The following is a 22,012-nucleotide window of genomic DNA, read 5'->3' as shown; positions in this document are numbered from 1 at the left end:
ACACTATTCGAAGAAGGGCATAGCATTTTTTTTGGTCACCTTAGAAACATTTATCCCTCAATGAACACACTCAAACAGATTATCTGGTCATTTGTTTCTGCTTTCTGAGGGACTTTGCTGTGTGTTTAATTTGTTGTCCGTCCCTAATTGCCCTTGTACCGAGTAGCTTGCTCGGCTATTTCAGAGGACAGTTAAGAGTCAACCACATTGTTGAGGGTCTGGAGTCATATGTAGGCCAGACCAGGTAAGGACAGCAGATTTCTTTCCCTAAAGGGGAAGCAATTTACTTCCCTAATGGAAGGAAATGGACATTAATTAATGGACATTGGTGAATCAGATGGGTTTTTACAACAATCGATGGTCGTTTCATGGCACCATTACTGAGATTAGCTTTCAATTCCAGATTTTTTATTAATTAATTGAACTTATTAATTGAATTTATATTCCACCAGCTGCTGTGGTGGGATTTGAACTTGTGTCCCCAGGGCATTAGCTTGGACCTCTGGATTGCCAGTCCAGTGACATTACCACAGCACCACCGACTCCCCTATTTGCCTGTATTACAGTGACTATATTTCAAATAGGCTGCAAAATGGTTTGAGATATCCTGAGGATGTGGAAAGCACTATATATATATTTGAGAAACAAAGTGCTTCACATGATTAGTGTTCAGTTAAAGAAGAAATGTTGGTCAGGTCACTAGAAGAACTCTCTGTTCTTCTGATATTATCACAGGATTTCCATTGCCATCCAAACCAGCAAAAGAGTAGAGAGGGCCTTAGTTTAATATTTCATCCAGAAATGCAGAACTTATTACTACACTGGAACGTAGCATAGATTATGAATAATCATTTATAATCTTAGAGGTGATTGTGCTATGAATGGAGACGTTGAATAGAGTAAATAGAATGCTTATCAAATTGGGACCAAAAATAAAATAGAATTTGGTGAAAGAACACAAGAAATAGGAGCAGGAGTAGACCATATGGCCCATCGAGCCTGCTCCGCCATTCAATATGATCACGGCTGATCTTAGGATTCAACTCCACTTTCCTGCCTGCTCGCCATACCCCTTGATTCCCTGAGAAACCAAAAATCTGTCTATCCCAGCCTTAAATGTATTTAGCGATGGAGCATCCACAACCCTCAGAAGTCGAGAATTCTAAAGATTCACAACCCTTTGAGTGAAGTAATTTCTCCTCGTCTCAGTCCTAAATGATCGGTCCCTTATCCTGAGACTGTGCTCCTGTGTTTTAGATTCCCCGACCAGCAGAAATAATCTCTGTGTCTACCCTATCCAGTCCCTTTAGAATCTTATATGTTTCAATGCGATCACCTCTCATTCTTCTAAACTCCAGAGAATACAAGCCCAATTTACTTAGTCTTTCATCATACGTAGATACATAGAAAATAGGAGCAGCAGTAGGCCATTTGGCCCTTCGAGCCTGCTCCACCATTCATTATGATCATGGCTGATCATCCAACTCAGTAACCTGATCCCGCTTTCGCCCCATATTCTTTGATACCTTTAGACCCAAGAGCTATATCTAACTCCTTCTTGAAAACATACAAAGTTTTAGCTTCAACTGCTTTCTGTGGTAGCGAATTCCACAGGCTCCACTCTCTGGGTGAAGAAATTTCTCCTCATCTCAGTCCTGAAAGGTTTACCCCATATCCTTAGACTATGACCCCTGGTTCTGGACTCACCCACCATCGGGAACATCCTTCCTGCATCTACCCTGTCAAGTCCTGTTAGAATTTTATAGGTTTCTATGAGATCCCCCTCACTCTTCTGAACTCCAGCGAATATAATCCTAACCGACTCAATCTCTCCTCATTCGTCAGTACCACCATCCCAGGAATCAGTCTGGTAAACCTTCGCTGCACTCCCTCTATAGCAAGAACATCCTTCCTCAGATAAGGAGACCAAAACTGCACACAATATTCCAGGTGTGGCCTCACCGAGGCCCTGTATAATTGCAGCAAGACATCCCTGCTCCTGCACTCGAATCCTCTCGCTATGAAGGCCAACATACCATTTGCCTTTTTTACCGCCTGTTGCACCTGCATGCTTACCTTCAGCGACTGGTGTACGAGAACACCCAGGTCTGCATATTCCCCTCTCTCAGTTTATAGCCGTTCAGATAATAATCTGCCTTCCTGTTTTTGCTACCAAAGTGGATAACCTCACATTTATCCACATTATACTGCATCTGCAATGCATTAGCCCACTCACTCAACTTGTCCAAATCACCCTGAAGTCTCTCTGCATCCTCCTCACAACTCACCCTCCCACCCAGTTTTGTGTCATCTGCAAATTTGGAGATATTACATTTAGTTCCCTTATCTAAATCATTAATATATATTGTGAATAGCTGGGGTCCTAGCACCGATCTCTGCGGTACCCCACTAGTCACTGCCTGCCATTTATTACAGGGACCAATCTAGTGAACTGCACTGCCTCCAATGCAAGTATATCCTTTCTTAAGTGTGGAGACCGAAACTGCATACAGGATTCCAGATGTGGTCTCACCAAAACCCTGTACAATTGTAGCAATACATCCTTATTCCTGTACTCCAATCCTCTTGTAATCAATGTCAACATGCCATTTGCCTTCCTAATTGTACCCGCATGTTAACTTTCTGCGTTCCTTGTGCAAGCACACCCAAGTCTTTTTGAACATTAACACAAGTTGCACACCTTTTAAAAAATATTCTACTTTTCTATTCTTATACCAACGTGCATAACTTCACACTTCCCTACATTATACTCCATCTGCCATCTTGTTGCCCACTCACTTAACCTGTCTATATCTCTTTGCAGCCTCTCTGTGTCCTCTCCACAGCTTACCTTTCCACCTACCTTTGTATCATCAGCAAACTTAGATGCATTACTCTCTGTCTCTTCATCTAAATCATTAATATAGATTGTAAATAGCTGAAGCCCCAGCACTGATCCTTGCAGCACTCCTCTATTTACTGCCTGCCAACTTGAATATGCCCTGTTTATGCCCACTCTTTGCTTCCTGTCTGTTAACCAATCATCTATCCATGCTAATATATTACCCCTAACTCCATGAGCCCTTATCTTGCCATTAACCTTCTGTGTGGCACCTTATTGAATGCCTTTTGGAAATCCAGATATACTACATCTACTGGGTCCCCTTTATCTACCCTACTAGTTACATCTTTAAAAAACTACTAATAAATTTGTCAAACAGGATTTCTCTTTAGTAAAACCATCTTGACTCGTTCTAATCATACTGTGCTTTTCTAAGTGCATTGTTAAGACTTCCTTAATAATAGATTCCAGCATTATCCCAACGACTGACGTTAGGCTAACTGACCTGTAGTTCCCATTTTCTCTCTCCCTCCTTTCTTGAAAAGCGGTATAACATTTGTCAACTTCCAATCTGATGGGACTGTTCCTGAATCTAAGGAATTTTGGAAAATCATTCACTACACATGCAGCAATCTCTTTTAGAATCCTAGGGTGTAGGCCATCAGGTCCTGGAGATTTGTCGGATTTTAGCCACAAGGTATATCCTCAAAAAGAACAGTTTAATACTAGCTCCTATTTATTTGTGGCCATTTCTGTCCTTAAAAATGAATGACAGAATATGAGTCCTTGGGATACACAGATGTCTTTCTGTATCTTTCTATTCCTACCAGTATCTTAATTTTTCAAAATCCTGAAATATGAAATGCATGAGGCTATTTCTGGTGTTTTGCACAAACCTTATTTCAGATGTGTCTGTACAAGATGCCTATCACAGTAAGCTGATAGTGGCTGAAACCTAAACCACCCATGCTTCACCCAACTGTTACAATCATTGGCTACCCCTGTTCCTCAGCAAGACCTAACAAATATACTCACTTGGTATTGCACATTTTGGTTTCAGACTAAAACGCAAGGCGAGCGAATGTATCCACTGAGTAGTTGAGCTAGTCCCAGCTTTGACTGCAATGCTACTGACAGTAAGGGCATCCCTGGGCTAGGGAGCAGTGAACTAATCAGCGTTCTCGCTCCTGATCATTATCAAGATTAGCCCAAGAATTGTGAACTATTCATTATTTTCTACTATACCAGGAGCAAGCAATTACTGTAAAAATATATCATGTTCATGCAGCTATTTGTTTGTTCTATTACTGTTCCATAAATGTGTTTATCAGGTAAAATGCAAGACGTGGTTTATTGATATCTTATCCTGTCATGTACTGAAGATGAGGTTCTGCTGAAGACAGGATAGAAAAGTAGCTGAGATAATCTAATGAAGGGTTCTCTGATTGTTTCCTGGGCACGCTATTAAATTTACCTACACATCAGGGCAAAAAATGAAAATAATATCTGGGATTTAAGGCGTTAAATCTTACCTAGTCTGAAATGTGGAAGCTGAAAATATGCAGAGTGAAAAGCATAAAAGAAACCCCAAAAACTCAGCCCGATTCTTGCTAGAATCATCAACTGTACCCTTTCCTCAAAGTTTCTCACCCCTTTCTAAACTGCTTTAATCACCCTGTTCCTTTAAAGCCTACCATTGACCGCTCCAATACATTCCAACTACTTTGCCACCTTTGGCCTTCCTTTGCTTTCTAATGTTCTGGAATTTGTCAGCACCACTGTACTCAATTCTCTTTGATTCCCTTCAGTCTGGCTTCCACCCTTTACATATAATGAGGCTTCTCTGTTCTAAGTCAGCAAAGATGTTCTGCGTGACTACGACAGTGATCATGTCGGGTCATCTTCCTCAATATCTGTACAACTTTTAACATAGTTGACTACACAATCCTCCTCCACTGCCTTTGCTCCGATTCAGCCCTGTGACACTATTCCCTCATGCTCTGAGCCCTAACTGCTTTTGAAAAGTGCTCTGTAACCATTGAAAGAAAACAGTACTTGATGATGAACTGTAATTTGTGGCCTATTGTAACATATTGGCCCCGATATTCCTTTCTGACTCTGCTCAGGTGCTCGATAGGCACAATGATCTAGAGTTTCTGCTAGTTTGCGTTTGTTTTATCTGTGCAATGTGGGTGATATAGACTGAACCAGCGCAAAAGATTGTGGAAACTCAAGCGCAAATCATGTCAAGCATAAACCGTGTTTCTGTGATCTTTAATGTTGGTTTAAGGATCCTTTTGCCTGAAGGTGGCTCCACCCATAAAACTGCCCATGCCCCAGATTGAAGTAATGAGGATGGCAAGTTCTGCCGACTGTACCCATTTGTGGCTATTTGAGGAAGATTTTCAAATTAATCTTCTTTTCTTAGGTGCACAGGCACTGGTAGGCATATTTTAAACAGTTCTACATATTAAAAATATTTAATTTACTAAGAAACTGACTAATGTTCACCAATAAAGCTAGTATATGGTTCTGCATAGTTATTTTCATCCATTTTCAGTTACAAACATACAAACATATGAATTAGGAGCAGATGTAGGCCATTCAGCCCCTCGAGCCTACTCCGCCATTCAATAAGATCATGGCTGATCTGTTTGTGTCTTGAATTCCACATTCCCATCTACCCCCGATAACCTTTGATTCCCTCGCCTAACAAGAATCTATCTACTCCGCCTTCAAAATATTCAATGACCCCACCTCCACCACCTTCTGAGGCAGAGTTCCAAAGTCGCACAACCCTCAGAGAGAAAAAAAATGTCTCCCCATCTCTGTCCTAAAAGGGTGACCCCAAATTTTAAAACAGTGCCCCCTAGTTCTGGACTCCCCCACAAGAGGAAACATCCTTTCCACATCCACCTTGTCAAGACCATTCAGGATCTTACATACATCACTCCATCACCCCCTCACTCTTCTAAACTCCAGTGAAAACAAGCCCAGTCTGTTCACCTTTCCTCATAAGACAACCAGCTCTCATTCCAGGTATCAATCTAGTAAACTTCCTCTGAACTGCCTCCAACAGTATTTTATTTTTAAGTTATTTAAGTTATTTAAAATCAGGTTACTCACAGGTGGTGGTCTAGACACTCTTATTAAAATGCTTATTTTTAGTGATAAATCCATTTTCAGCTGTATTAATAAAAGTGCGCTAGGTTATGACACCTAAATATATCAAAGAATATTTTTAATGCAAAAAAAAAGGGAAGTATTATGTTCTGTTACGCTGTCCAATTGCACTAGTTCATGGAAGATTTTACATCTGTGGTTATACAAATGCATTTTAGTGGCAACTTGAACTGTAACCTAACCAGTGCAATTTCAAGTACAATTTGGGTTCAATTGCCCAATTATGCGCTAAGTGTAACGTCAACCCCAGCATGCCCAAAATGCACTGCACTTGTTCAAGCTGAATTTGGTAGGCTATGTCATTTATATGTTGCAACTCAAGTGCAGGCCCATCCCCCTGCAATGATGGAAAGACAGGCACAGCTTCAGGATTGACCTCCAAGCCCAATGATTGCATAATTTTAGCAAAGCTTAGTTTTGTAGGCTTCCATTGTCTTGCTGCCTGATTCCTTCAGATTCTTTGTTCTGAGGAGGTATCAAGCACAAGGCCCAAGTTCAGCTGCTTTATGCACCTGTCAAGATAGGCAGCCTTCCATCATACTGAGAATGCCCCTCCCACCTCATTTCCAACGCTGCCCTGGCCATGCATCTATTTGTATTCATAGGCCCTCTCTGGGATGCCTCTGGAAATCCTGAAGCAAATGTAAAGCAGCCAGTGAACTAAAGTAGCAAGTTTCTGTTCTGTTTTCCTCTCTGTAGCACCTGTCGATTGAGGATGCTTCACGTGTTAAGGAGAGGAAGATTGAGGCCATGGATTTTAGTCAGCCAATATCAATTGCTGAGCAACATTTCTTCACATATTTTCCGATTCCCCTCCATTTCAAAGATCAATGAAGCAAAAACCAGAATGCTGATAAACATCATTTCCTACCCTAAATGTTCTAGAGAGATCCAGTTGCACAGCAACACTCATGTAACACATGACATTCAATGATTTCTGTGAACTTTAAACATGCTTTGAAATCTATAACAGCAGAACAAGGGTTGAAGTGTTTCAGGAAGTACATTTCCTTTCCCTACACAACAAGCTTTAGCAGGTGTTAGGAAATAGTCCGTGAAAGTGAGCTTGCCAGAAGCAGCAGAGAAAGATCAATACAAACATTAACTGTCTTACCTAACACTTAAATAGGCAATTAAACCTATTACTTCACTTATAAAAGCAGAATAAAATTATGAAACAAAACTTTTAAGGGCATCGTTTAAAGACCCACCTCCACAGGCTGGGCTTGGTGTTTAAAGTGTGGGCATGGGGGTTAAGAGGATAGGGAGGGGTTCAAGTGGCCCCCATCGCCATTTTAATTAGCCTGTAATCAGGCACAGGAAAGCTGCCGTCCCCAGAGGAGTGAGGACCTCATTTAAATGGAATGGTTACGTTCCGATGACATCACTGGCAATGGACCCACTATTTTAACTACTTGCTCAATCAAAGCCTATGTTTACTTACACACCTGCCTGAAACGTGGTGATATTTCTTTAAATTTGTTAAGGGGATGTGGCCATTGCTTCAAGACCAGCATTTATTGGTCAAATTGGCTGAAGACTGGCATCTATGATGATGAGAACCTCAGGAGGAGGCTAAGATGGATCATCCATTCGGTACTTCTGGCTGAATATGATTGCAAATGCTTCGGTCTTGTCTTTTGCACTCATGTGCTAGACTCTGCCATCATTGAGGATGGGGATGGTCATGGAGCCTGTTAGTTTAATGGTCCACTACCATTCACGACTGGATTTGGCAGGGCTGCAGACCTTTGATCTGATCTGTTGGTTGTGGGATTGCTTAGCTCTGTCTATACCATGCTGCTTAGCCTGCATGTAGACCTGTGTTGTAGCTTCACAGGCTGGCATCTCATTTTTAGGCATGCTGTCCTACATTCCTCATTGAACCAGGGTTGGTCCCCTGGCTTGATGGTAATGGTAGAGTGAGGGATATGCCAGACCATGAGGTTACAGATTGTAGTGGATTACAATTTTGCTGCTGCTGATAGCCCACAGAGCCTCATGGATGTCCAGTTTTGAGCTGCTGGATCTGTTACAAATCTATTCCATTTAGCAGGGTGGTAGTGCCGCACAACATGATGAAGGGAATCCTCAATGTGAAGACGGGACTTTGTCTCCACAAGGACTCCACAGGTGGTCACTCCTACCATTACTGCCATTACTGTCTTAGACAGATGTATCTACGACAGGTAGATTTGTGAGGATGAGGTCAAGTAGGTTTTTCCCTGTTGTTAGTTCTCTCACTACCTGCTACAGGCCCTGTTGGCAGATAGCTTCTTCACGACTTGACCAGCTCGGTAAGTAGTGGCGCTTCTGAGCCACTCTTGGTGATGGACATTGAAATCCCCCACCCAGAATACATTCTATTCCCTTGCTACACTCAGTGCTTCTTCCAAGTAGTGTTCAATATGGAGGAGGACTGATTTATCAGCTGAGGGAGGGCAGTAGGTGGTAATCAGCAAGAGGTTTCCTTGCCCATGTTTGACCTGATGCCATGAAACCTCATGGGGTCTGAGTCAATGCTGAGGATTCCCAGGGTCATTCCAACCAACTGTATACCACTGTGCCACCTCTGATGGGTCTGTCCTGCCAGTGGGACAGGTCGTACCCAGGGTGATGGAAGAGTCTGGGACATTAGCTGTAAGGTATGATTTGGTGAGTATGAATATGTCAGGCTGTTGCTTGACTAGACTGCGACATCCGGAAGTCAAAAGTCCTCTACCAGCTTGCTCCCACAGCGCAACACTGCCCCCCGACTATCAAGATCCACAGCGAACCACTGGACAATGTTGATCACTTCCCAAACCTTGGGAGCCTCCTCTCAACAAGGGCATACATCGATGATGAAACACAGCATCGCCTCCAGTGTGCAACCGCAGCCTTCGGTTGTCTGATGACAAAGACCTCAAACCTGGCACCAATCTCATGATCTACAGGGCCGCAGTGTTACCTGCCCTCCTGTATGGGCTGGAAATATGGACACTGTACAGCAGACATTTCAAAGCCCTGGAGAGATATCACCAACGGTGCCTCCGCAAGGTCCTGCAAACTCTGTGGCAGGACAGGCCCTCCAATATCAGTGGCCTCTCACAGGCCCCAATATTGAGACACTGGTCGTGATTAGTCAGTTACGTTGGGCAGGACACATTATCCACATGCCTGACATAAGACTCCCAAAACAAGCTTTCTACTCCGAGCTCTGTCACGGCAAGAGGCTACTAGGAAGGCAGAGGAAATGCTACAAGGATGTCCTTAAAGCCTTCCTGAAAAAATGTGACATCTCCACCAATTCGTGGGAATCTCTTGCTTGAAACTGCCCAAAATGGAGAAGAAGCATCCTCGACGGTGCCAGCCAGTTCGAACAACGTCGACATGCCCAGGCAGCGACCAAATACAAACAGCAGAAGGAGCGTTTGGAAATTTGAGCATCCCATTCACTCCCCTCACCAAACACCACCTGCCGCACCTGTGCCAGAGTGTGCGGATCCGGAATTGGATTATTCAGTCACTTAAGGACCCACAATCCTGGAGTGGAAGAAAGTCATCCTCATTCCCGAGGGACTGCCTAAAAAGAGACTGTGAGACAGCTCTCTCAATTTTGGCACACGGTCCCATATGTTAGTGAGGAGGACCTTGCAGGGTTGACTGGACTAGGTGTGCCTTTGTCAAGTCCATTGCTTAGGTCGATGCTGGGTGGTCTATCTGGTTTTATTCCTCTTAGGCTTTTTCATAGCGGTTTGATATAACTGAGTGGCAAGTTAGGCCATTTCAGAGGGTAGTTAAGAGTCACTCACATTGCTGTGGGTCTGGAGTTTCATGTAGGCAGAGTGGGTAGGACGGCACATGATTGCACAATGTTCAGCACCATCCCTCAGATACTGAAGCAGCCCATGTCCATATGCAACAAGACCTGGACAACATCCAGGTTTGGGCTGATAAGTGGCAAGTAACGTTCGTGCCACACAAGTGCCAGGCAATGACCATCTCAAATAAGAGAGAATCTAAACATCTCCCCTTGTCATTCAATGGCATTACCATCGCTGAATCCCCCACTATCAACATCCTGGGAGTCACCATTGACCAGAAACTGAACTGGAGTAGCCATATAAATACTGTGGCTACAAGATCAAGTCAGAAACTGGGAATTCTGCAGCGAGTAACTCACTTCCTGTCTCCCTAATGACTGTCCACCATCTTCAAGGCGCAAGTCAGAAGTGTGATGGAATGCTCTCCACTTGCCTGGATGGGTGCAGCTCCAACAACGCTTAAGAAGCTCGACACCATCCAGGTCAAAGCAACCCACTTGACTGGCACCCCATCCACAAACATTCACTCGCTCCACCACTGACGCACAGTGGCAGCAGTGTGTACCATATACAAGATGCACTGCAGCAACACACCAAGGCTTCTTCAACAGCACCTTCCAAACCATAACCTCTTCCTCCTGGAAGGACGAGGGCAGTAGATGTATGGGAACATCACCACCTGCAAGTTCCCCTCCTAGCCACACACCATCCTGACTTGGAACTATATTGCTGTTCCTTCACATGTTGCTGGTTCAAAATCCTGGAACTCCCTTCCTAACAGCACTGTGGGTGTACCTACACCCAAAGGACTGCACTGGTTCAAGAAAGCAGCTCACCATCACCTTCTCAAGGGTAATTAGGGATGAGCAATAAATGCTGGCCGAGCCAGTGACACCCACATCCCCCGAATGAATAAAAAAAAGTTTTACTTAGATGTACAAGGTCTTTTGAAATAAAGGGAGGTAAGATTTAAGTTAGCTAGTCCATTTTACAGTTGCCAACGTGGAAGTTGACTTTATCCAGGATCCTGTAGTAATGGATAGCACCTCTATAGACAGGTTCATCATTCTGACATCTTCCCAGAATGAGCTACAATCTGCTTGAATAATCACCTAAGTCATTCAGCTCCCTAAACAATGATCTAAATTTTAAGTCCTGTACCTGCGAATATACAGTAATATTTAACAGGCTAGGGCAGGCGCATTCAAGCTTTCTTCACCTTTGGGGGTCACTTGGTTGCATAGCAAGGAGCCTTCAGGCCATTTCTAAAGTTTAATTCAATGTTCCCAATTTATCTCAAGCTGCAGATACTAGAAGATGATGATACTCTGAACAGTAGTAGCCCTAAAGCTAAGGTTCGCTTTAGGGCCCCTGTCTTTTAGTAGACAATGATACTGAATACTAGCTACTTAATCTGTGTCAAATCAATTGTCTGAACTTTGTCACCTGCCTATTTGCCAACTTAAAAAAAAATAAAGACAATCAGATGAGCTAAATGAAACAAAGGTAAAAGGAAACAAATGGTATCTCTGTCATAATACATCTCTGTAATAGATATGGTTTAATTTGTATTTCTATGTGTTAGAGCGGCCATTTATTATCTTTGGTATTTATATTCATTTTCTAGTGTTAAACTTTAGGGACATCTAGTCCACACTTGCATTCATCACCCTGGGTAGTATGACTGCCAGTATGTAGAATTGCATGGACATTTTTTGTGGAAATATTAGTCAATGGGTCGGTGGAGACAGTAAAGAGATCGATGCACCCCATTACACTTATGACAAAAAACAATTATTTAAATAATAAGAGGCAACTGGGAGAGGTATCTTGTTTTGTGAGTCGCCTTTGGGAGAGGAGTGACATCTGAGGAAGGACCTTTTCTATCCAAAAAGCAAGGTGGATTACAGAATTAAATACAAGAATAGTAAGCTCAGTAATGTGTAGTCAGAGTATGCATTGTCTGACTGAGAGTCAGGCTGCAATGCAGAGGGTGTGGGAGGGACATGAGCACAGAATTGTTCAGATCTGAGCAGAACTTTAAGTATAATTAAGAGAGGACAGCTACTGTCAGGAGCAGTGATCCCTTCATTATAACATAACTGAGTTAGGGAAATAGGCACAAACCTACTTATTAATGTGGGTGCCAATGACCTATTTACTTTTCATTTGTTTGAAATTGCATGTTATCATTATTTTGAGATATGAAAATCTTATTTTGATTTGCAAAAACTAGATCACGTCTGAAATCAAGTAGGGTCTGAGAAAGGGTTTGTATGCATTCTCCTGATATTAAGCCCCTTCCCCCAGGAAGTATATTACTGAATGAAAATAAAAATTCATATTTTAAGTACTTTAAAAATGTTAATGAAAGCACTGAGATTTGTGCATATTTTATTTTGTATTTCTAAATAAACACATGCTCGATCTGCTCAGAGCCCCATATACTTGCATGCACTGTGTGGTCCTAATACTGTCCTTGGTTCTGATTTAAGATTTATCCGCCTTTCAGGCAACAGCACTTTCAAAACCTCAAGCCCACATAGTTTAAACAGGACAAACCAACAAGTAACAGTTGTAAATATAAGTGGAACTGAGCTATCTGCATTCATGGGCTAAATTACAGAGCTTTATCGGCCAAATACAGTCCCCAAGTTCTAGCTTGGTCACCCCAGGGCTACAGCACACCACACAAGATCAGATCACAGTATTTACTTTCCTGTTATATCCATAAATGAAAAATATGAAAATAAAAGATATGTTTTAATAAATATGAAATAGTCTTGCTGATACAAATTAATTGGTTGAAAAGATGTTCGTGCCAGAACACTTAGTGAAAAAGTTACTATAGAAAATCAATCAAGAATGGAATGGTTTCTCTGTATTCTTACCAATGTCCAGGTTAGACTAATCCTTCACCACTGTAGTTAACGGAGCGCTGGATGAGATTCCATACTATTACTACTGGTATTACAAAATTAGCTTTCAGTATCAGAACAGTAATTCTGAAACTTGCTGATCGTATTTCAGTAATATAATACAGAGGCAAGGCTAAGGGCAGGCAAATAAGGCACAGAACAAGATTTATGATTAAAAGGAATGAGTCATCTCTTTGCTAGAACAATATGTAATTACATCACATGGTGTAGTACCAAGCCTTATGACGAGGAAGGCACCTGATTGATTCTGGTCTATGTGGAGTGATCTAATCTCAAACTCTGGCAGTAGAACCATAGAAATGTTCCAGCACAGAAAGAGGCCATTCAGCCTATCGTGTCTGCGCCAGCTGAAAAAGAAACTAGCTGCCCATTCTAATCCCACCTTTGAGCACCTGGGCCGTAGCTTTGAATAGTACATTTGGCTTCATTATCCCCCAGGCAGAAAGCCTTAAAATTAGCAAGGATTGCTATCGAGTGTAATACATGTGTGTAGTTGAGACAAGGATAGGATTGGGCTGAGTGTTAAATATTGTTATCCGCCATTACTCACTTTTCAGGTTTACAGTTGCAAACAGTCATTTAAGATTGGTATGTGACGGCTGATTGCTCAGCACGTCATTACCTTCAGAAGGAGTCAGGTAAGGGGAGTGATAAAAGATAACTCGCATTTATATTGCAATTTTAGCGGAAAATATCTCAAAGTACTTTTCAAAGGAAACAAAAATGAATGAGGCAGAATGCAAACCCATTAGAACAAAAATGTTTTTTTGAACAGTTCTTTTGGTTGCAATAGTTAATATTATAACCAAAACAAAGCAGACATGTGACTGATGGGTGGCAGGCCTGTCGGGTGATTTATGTAATGAATTACTAGAGCTGTACTGGCAGGTTTGCCAAAGGGGTTGGAAGTGAATCAGGCGATGAAGTTACCTAAACTTGAAAAAAAAGTAATGAAGGTTTTGCAAACAGATCAGAACTTTCAAACAAACAAAATAAAGCAGGTTAAAAATAAAACATGATGAGCCTGGAATTTCAGGGCCTATAGACTGAGGCTAGGGGGCACAGCAGAAAGAGGTCGGGCAGACTGGAATTTGGACTGGGAGTCTGTTTTGCTGAGTCTTTGCCTATTTTTATTTGATAAATGGATGGAAATTCAGGGATCTGTGATCTCCAGACCATCGTTACCTGCAAGCATTGGCTCTCTTGTATGCAAATCCTTTTACAGCCATGCTCCTCCTTAAATATGCAACTTTTCTATTGTAAAGTTAGCAGTCATTGCCCTAACTACCTAGTTCTACTGAATAATTGTCTTTGGGACCTTTGTCATGCTGTCCCAAACAGGGTCTCCTTCCCTGAATTCATGTCGTATCTTCTGACCTTCTGACTCTGGTCTATCATTAGTCCCTCCCACCCTTAGCCCACCATCAGTGGCAAATCCTTCATGTTTACATTCCTGTATTCTGGAATTCTCTTCCTAAACCTCTCCATCTTGTGACCACTTCAAAATCCTCCTCAAAATTCAGCTTGACCAACCACCTCCTCAAATTCTCATACTACTTTTGAGGGAGCAGAATCAGAAGAGCAACAGGTATTGCAAAAGCACAAGTTGTTGGCATATCTAGGTATCTCTTGCAATGGTGCTACTGTCTAGGTGCTTGCTGAAATGTAGAACCCATGTTTCTGCAGTCCTGGGCCTCCCTCTGCTGCCTCTGATAATTTTAGAATGCAAGATACCTGGAAGTGGCTGCTCCAGCCATTCTTTGGGGCAGAAACTCCATTCTATCACCGCTGTGGTGGTATATAGAAACCTTAGCCTTCCTTAAGATTACTAACTCTAGGTCTGACCTGGAATTCAGTACTTCCCTTTTCATTGTTTACCAACCTGTATAATTTCACACAAGGCTTCCAGAAAGGTGCTGGATGTATTGTTGGCTTGGGTAACATTCAGTCAACTAGGGTGCCCAGCTAAAACATCCTACATTGATTGTAGGACCCCGAATCAAAATTCAGCACTCTGTATGCCCCTTCAAGATGGATAATAGTGAAAAGCATGAGGATAAAAGAGTAACAGCATTCAAATAGAGTGAGTTAGAAACTCTTGGATTTTTCTTAGGATACCAAATTTTAACTCCATAATAAAAAAATTGGCTTTGAAAATCTGTTAGAAGTAAATTTGTTGAAGGCATCAACCATAACATGGAATCTTGCTTGACAGTAGCATGAATTGGAGGATTGGAGAATTGTACTCTGCACTCTTGATTCACCAGAAAATCGGGACATGTAATTCTTTGACCTGATTTTTGATTGAGCAATGCTCCACGCTAGAACCCTGGAGAGAACAGACAAGTTAATCTTTCAGATATGGACCCTTTGTCGGGACTGGAAGATATTACAGGTAAGGATATGGTGGGGGTGCAGCAAAGGTAATTGTGGATGGTCTGAATTTTGGATACAAAGAACTCATGGGTTAAAAATTGGATAATGCTGGATTTGGGCGCGGGGATTGCGATGTGCAATTACCCCTCGTCCGGTCGAGGTGATACAGGCAACTTGCTTTCTTTGTGCTGTCTGCTCATTAGTATGATTGTGGTGTGCAGTCCAGCACTAAGCGTGCTGCTGATTGGCAGCATGGTCAGCAGGGGTCCCAGGTGCATGCATGGCTAGCATGAGTTACAACTAGCCTGCATTTCTTAAAGGCAGCTTGCATCTCTTAAAGGGGAGGTGCATTCAGGCTGCAGCAGCTAGTGGAGTTGTATCAAAAAAATATTTCAGAGAAGGAATAAGAGGTCCAATGGAACAGCAGGCCAAAGAGAAGGCTCCAAGTACGCAGGAGGGTTTAGTCCAGGAGGTGGACAGGAGGAGGGAGGTCATGGTTCCACAGGGGGCCAGGAGTCCCTGCAGGCATACCTTGCAAAGGGAATGGGAATAGGTAGCTATGCAGGTCAGTTCAAGGAGAGTGGCACTGAAGACATGGCTGCACTACCGCAAAAAGTTCAATGACCTTATACGAGTGGTCAAGGTCATGAATGCATCTTCAAATGCCATCTCCTTCCCACTGCACCACCAACCAGTCTCACTGCTCAATGCACCACACCTCCATCAGCAATCTCTAGCAATCAGGACTCATGCCTAACATTTGGATACTCCACCCTCAAACACTTACCATTGTTGCAAGCCTTACCAATGTTTCCTCTAAGTATATGGCCAAATAGCAAACTGGATTGTGCCGTGCAAAACCAATGATGGCTTTAAGATGTGTGCATGTGCATGGCTGCAGCCGCCCAGCGATCTTGAAGGGACTGGCAGTGCAACAACCAGGTCACACGCAGCAAAAAAAAATTAGAGGGAACATTGAGCCTCATGGCTAATCTCTCAGCTTCCATATAGTACATTGCAACACACTCATTGACATTCTTCCTGCAGGACTAGGTCGCACATAACAAGAGGCAGCAGCAGAGAACTGATGGGGAGAGAGGCATGCCCACATCTCCCGGAGGAGACTGTGCTGCGAATTATTAGGCTGACAATGACTGAGGCTGTTTTAACTGACATTGCCAAGAACATCCAGCATGAAGGTATGTTCCTGCCTTATGCACCTTCTGATATCCCACTCTTTCTGCTATCAGACATGAAGTGCATGCTGCAGATAGTGTAACCATGCATCTCTTACTTTCCACCCAACCCCCCCTTTGCTCACCCCAACTCCCCCCTTCTGCATTTATGCTTTCAGATACCCAAGAACTGCCACTTGCAGTCTCATGATGAAGGGCATAAGCAAGACCTAACATTTGAGGAAGAAGCTCTGTCACTTGATCTAACACTTGCAGCCATCAACTCAGATATTACCATGGCATGTACCTTAGAGGATAGTATAAAAGTGGGAACAGCACTTAATGAGTCACTGGACACAAGTGGCCTGCAGCCAGGTCACAGGGAAAGAATAGCATAGGGGCCAACTTACAGGAGGGCAGGCCACAGACAAGTTCTGCTGCAGAGGTCTCAGATGAGGACACAAAAATGCTTGGTGCATTGGCAGGCCTGGCACAGATCCTGTTGTCACTGTCAAGGAACATGGTGGAATACGGCTCCAACTTGGCACAGGACCTCGTGCAGAGCTGGAGCCTATCTGTTCTAGCGTGGAATTGGTGGCCAATTCCATGACAGCACTTGCAAACCCAGCCATGATGCAGTGTCTGATGACTGATGTCTCGGCTTCCATTGCAGCACAGGCAGGAGCCGCCGAATGTCTCAGTACTGTAGTGGAAACTCAGCCTGGGGTCATGATATCGATGCTTGTTGCCATGCAGGCTCATACTGCTGCCATCATGACTGAGGACACCAGTGCTCAGAGAGGCATGCAGATTCTTGCAGCAGTCTGTGTTCTTCACATTACTAGGATTGCAGAGCTGCCAGCCCAGGTGTGTGGCAGTGGCTCCGTGGCACACAAACCTGCTGTCCACTCTCAGGAGGACAGCATTCATCCTCCCACTACTGCCACTTTGCCAGTGTATGTCAGCCAGCCAGCCCAGATTGCTGCCACCTGTTCCAAGGTGGTGCAGTCCAAAGCCGGGCCCTCAAGGCCCAGAGCTGCTCAAGGTTGTCCTGCAAGGCCATCTGCAGTCTCCTCCAGTGGAAGTAAGCAGCCTTACACCAGCGATGCTGCAGCCATTGGGGTAGCACTGCGTAAGAGCACTAGGCTAGGCAAAGGCACCTGCAAAACAGGCACTAAAGGAATGCACAAGGGCATATAGTTCAGTTTTGTGTGGAACATTGAAAATGTTGTTGGATAAAGTTGTTATGCAATTTTTTTTTGTGGTGCCTTTTATTTCAGGATTTTGGCCAAGAGGGCGCTGAAAGTCCACAGCAGAGGGATGGAAAGATGGGAAATTGTGGAGCAGTGGTGATGACATGTTTTTATGGGAACCAGAATCTGATTAGCTGCTCACAGACAGCCCATCCGGAATGATGGAGTCCCGGATGCCTCTTCCCTTCCTCCTCCTCCTCTTCCTCCTCCTGAGGTGCTCATCAAAGGCCCAGTGGCAAGGGTTGCACCCTCATGGAGAGCCAGTTTATGTACAATGCAGCAGACCACCATGAATTTGGAATCATGCTCCAGTTAGTATTGTAGAAGTGCCCCCGAAAGGTGCAGGCAGCAGAACCATTGATTCAGCCTGCCGATGGTTTGCTCCACGACATTCCTGGTGGAAGCATGGTTCTTGTTGTACTGCGCTGTTCACGTGTGGTCGGGGATGGAGTGGTGTCACCTGTGTATACCGGGTAGCTCTTGTTACCAAGTAGCCACCCCCAGGTTTGTCGTGGTGGCTCAAATCTGCTGGGAACGGCTGACTGATGCATGATAAAAGCATTGTGCTGCTTCCAGGAAAGCAGGCATTCACCAACTGTGTTCTGTGCATGGTCACCAACTGCACATTAAGGGAGTGTGACTCTGGTATATAGACTGTTACCTCGACCTCTGTTAGCTCCCTAATGCCTGGTGAGTTGTGAGATTTTGCCAGCTCTGGCCTGGAAGGATCCTGAGGCATAGTAATTGAGGGCCATGGTGATCTTGGCAGCAATTGGCAGCACTGTCCTCATCCTATTCTATGGCTGCGGGTCCAGTTGGAGGAGGCGGCACAGTTAAGTGACCACTCCTTGGTGAATTGCTGCCACCTGAGACTCTGCTCATTGCTGAGGTGGAAGTAGAAGACGTGCTCTCTGAAGATCCTGGGCTGAATTTTACTGGCCCCTCGACACTGTGGGTCACGGTGCGGAGGACGGTAAAATGCTTCGGAGAGAGGCCCGCCTCAACCCGCGACGTCGAGAAGGGCCTGCCGCAAACTACCAGCGGCAGCACCACAATCAGCATATGGTAAACGGTACTTACCTTTGCTGATTATGCAGCCCGCTGCCTCTCCACTGACACTTCGGGAGTTTTCGATGAACAGGTGGCTGTCACGTGCCATCCCGTTCACGATTGGAAAAGCCAGCGGGTCCACAGAGGCAGAAGGTTTCACGGCAGAAGGTAAGTTTCTTTTCAGGGGTCTCACTCTGCATTCCTAAAGGGAGGAGGGAGGGGGGCATTACAGTGGTATCACTTTGCATACTGGAGGGAGGGCGGGATACACAGGGGTCTCACTCTGCATTCTTAAAGGGAGCGGGTCTGGGATTACTGGTGGAAAAGCTCTGCTGGCATGAAGGGAGGTATTGTGTACCATCCCTCCATTAATAGTGTACGCTCTGTGTTTGTGTTTGTGAGGCAGCAATGGCACAATAGGCACCCTGTGTGTGGGGTGTGTGCCAGAAAGGGCAGGAGCATTAAGGTTATATGGATGGTGGGGGCAATCGATTCAGCTAGTAGAATCTTGATGTGGTCATGCTGTGCCACTCTGAGTGTTGGCCAAGATGGTCAGTGCCATGGCACGCCACATAGTTGATCCAGGAAAGCAGCTGATGTACCCGTCAACACCAATCCTTGCCCTGTTAGGAACCTTCGAATACATGAAGGGTTCAACTTTATTTATCACATGGAAATAGGTATGGCTCATCCTACATTGTGTGATCCTCTGCTCCTGAGGATACGTATGCGCCAGAGTCAATATCAACAGGGAGGTGCGATCCACCTAGAGGTCCCTGGTCGTGAGCAGCAGTCCCCAAGGGGAGCTCACCATTATGATTGCCTTGCATCTACAAGCCCCACATGACATGCCATCGGATGTCAGAGCACCAGTGTCAGAGGCAATTGCGCATGTAGAGAGGCGGTGACATGTAACTGTGCCCTGCTCAAGGATGACCTGCAGCCCATAGGCTCCGGTGGACCACCCCATGCCTTTGTTCCTCATAGTGGCAGCGGTTCTCAAGCCTGACACCTCTGCAGCTTTTTAGGGGCCCACCAGAGACCTTTGTGAGGTCACACAGTCAGCAGTGCATCGCTGCATCAGGGAGGTCACCGATGCCCTGCATCAGAGGGCCAGTGAGTATGTCCACTTCAGGACGGACTCTCACAGCCAGGCCCAGAGGGCCATTGGTTCTGGCACCATTGCCGGAGAATCGTAGGTTGTAATGTTCATACACTGCACTCTTGTGGCCATCAGGCCTACTGCCAGGCTACCACCTGCAGAGGTCACCAATAAAGGAATCCTCTCAATCTAGGTGAAGCTGGTATGTGATCACCGCAGATGCTTGCTGTGAATGTGCGACCGCTTCTCACACAGCTGCCATGATACCTGGGTCTTGCGCCAGTCCCGGCTGCCACCGCTGTTCACTGAACTGGCTCAGATGGAGGGGTGGCTTCTTGGAGATAAGGGCTATCGTTTGTAGACATGGCTCCCGACACCAGTGAGAGACCCCACCACTGCTGCAGAGGACAGATACAACACCAGCCACTGAGCTACATGAGCCACCACTGAGCAGGAGATCGGCATGCTGAAAGAGCGCCTCCAATGCCTGTATGGATAGGGTGATGCCCTGTACTACGGCCGAAAAGGCTGCTCTGCACAACTACGCACCCAATAGGGGCCAGGCCTGGCATGATGAGGAGAGACGTCAACAGGATTCCTCCTGCATCTATGAGGACGCTGAGGACCTACAACATGAAAGACGCAAGGGAGGGCAGATGGCACCCAGGCTTGCATGCAGGGCTAGCAGTGATCTAGGGATGTATGGAAGTGGCTTATCAGACAAAGGCTGTCTGCTCCATAGGAACTGACATGACCTTTGCAAGCCACACATCACCCTCGCTCACCTGTTGTGCACCAGTCCACATCTGCAGCATCCTTGTGTAAACCATTAAAGGCAGCAGTTGACTGAGCAAATGTCCATGTCACTGCATCCGTGGAGACGCTCATGTGTAATGCTGGCATGGCAATGTTGTTATTGCATACGTTGGCTCTCCTGAAGGGCCAATGGTGCAAAGGGATGTGACATTGGCGCTACATGCTGGCACGTGTTATTCACAGAGAAAAGGGTCACACATGTTGGTGAGGAACATTTAGTGAAAGACGTATTTACATTGCTGTGAAACCTGTGCATTCCCATTTGAGTCAGTGTGTTCTCTGTCAACCTCGGTAATACATTTTATGGTCTATTATTTATTTAGAGATACAGCACTGAAACAGGCCCTTCGGCCCACCAAGTCTGCCGACCAACAACCACCCATTTATACTAACCCTACAGTAATCCCATATTCCCTACCACCTATCTACACTAGGGGCAATTTACAATGGCCAATTTACCTATCACCTGCAAGTCTTTGGCTGTGGGAGGAAACCGGAGCACCCTGCGAAAACCCACGCGGTCACAGGGAGTCTCACATCCTGGAATGTGCAAATTTAAGATTATTCACCCAGGTGCGGCACGCCAACAAGAAGGAATGTTATACCTGAGTGGGAGAACAGGATTGCAACCTCACAGGACACTGGGACACAGCAGGATAATATGTGGCAGCAAAGCGGAAAGTGCTGGGGTAACTCAGCAGGTCAAGCAGCATCTGTTGAGAGGGAAGCAGAGTTAACTTTCAGGTCTGTGAACTTGGACAAGTTAACTCTGCTTCTCTCTCCATAGATGCTGCCTGACCTGCTGGGTTTCTGCAGCACTTTATGCTTTGCTGCCAGACTGACAGCAGCCCCACTCTTCAGTAGTCAGGTAAGTATTTCTTTGACAGCTGTCAGGAGGCAGGTGCTGGGGCGCTTAAAATAGGGCCCCAGCACCTGCTGCACAACTGTCAAAAGCTCTTTCACTGCGCCACATGTCCCACCTCTCCTCATGTAATATGGCGAGGGCGGCTCGATGACGTGATTCTAATAAGCCCCTGCACAAAATATCACGGGGGCTCTGGGGCAGCCGCTAAATGTGGGCACCCTGCTGAGTTGAAAGGGCACTGCCGCACAGCACGGCGCCCAAATAAAATTCAGCCCCCTGTGTGGGTATGGCCTTCTGTTGAGAGCCCTCCTCCTCATTCTTCTGCGCACAACTTTCCCTCTCTGCTGCCTATACTCCATCCCCCGGTTGTGGCAGCCCAAGACACACTCCACCAAGAGCCCCCATGAGTGATAGCAGATTTCTGCTGACAGGCCTTCAAACTCCACTGAGCTTCTTGGAAAAAATCCAGCACCACTCCCTTCTAACTCCAGCAATTTGTGAGAGCTCCTCCAACAGCACAGTACTTCCACCAACTCTGAGGCAGCAAAAGAAAATCAAAAGAACTTCATCTGAAAGTTCCATGCTGATGCCTTTAAATAGCAGTA

General features: G+C 45.0%; 1 protein-coding gene across 9 annotated transcripts in view; it reads right to left on the bottom strand.

Moving 5' to 3' along the window:
* simc1 (SUMO interacting motifs containing 1) overlaps window positions 1–22,012 on the bottom strand; it is a 146,819-nt gene that overhangs the window by 66,388 nt on the left and 58,419 nt on the right. The gene's annotated exons all lie outside the window — the stretch shown is intronic.

The sequence above is a fragment of the Heterodontus francisci genome, chromosome 12 (genome assembly GCF_036365525.1).
Source record: "Heterodontus francisci isolate sHetFra1 chromosome 12, sHetFra1.hap1, whole genome shotgun sequence".
NCBI lineage: Eukaryota > Metazoa > Chordata > Chondrichthyes > Heterodontiformes > Heterodontidae > Heterodontus > Heterodontus francisci.
This window is presented reverse-complemented; position numbering and strand designations above follow the sequence as displayed.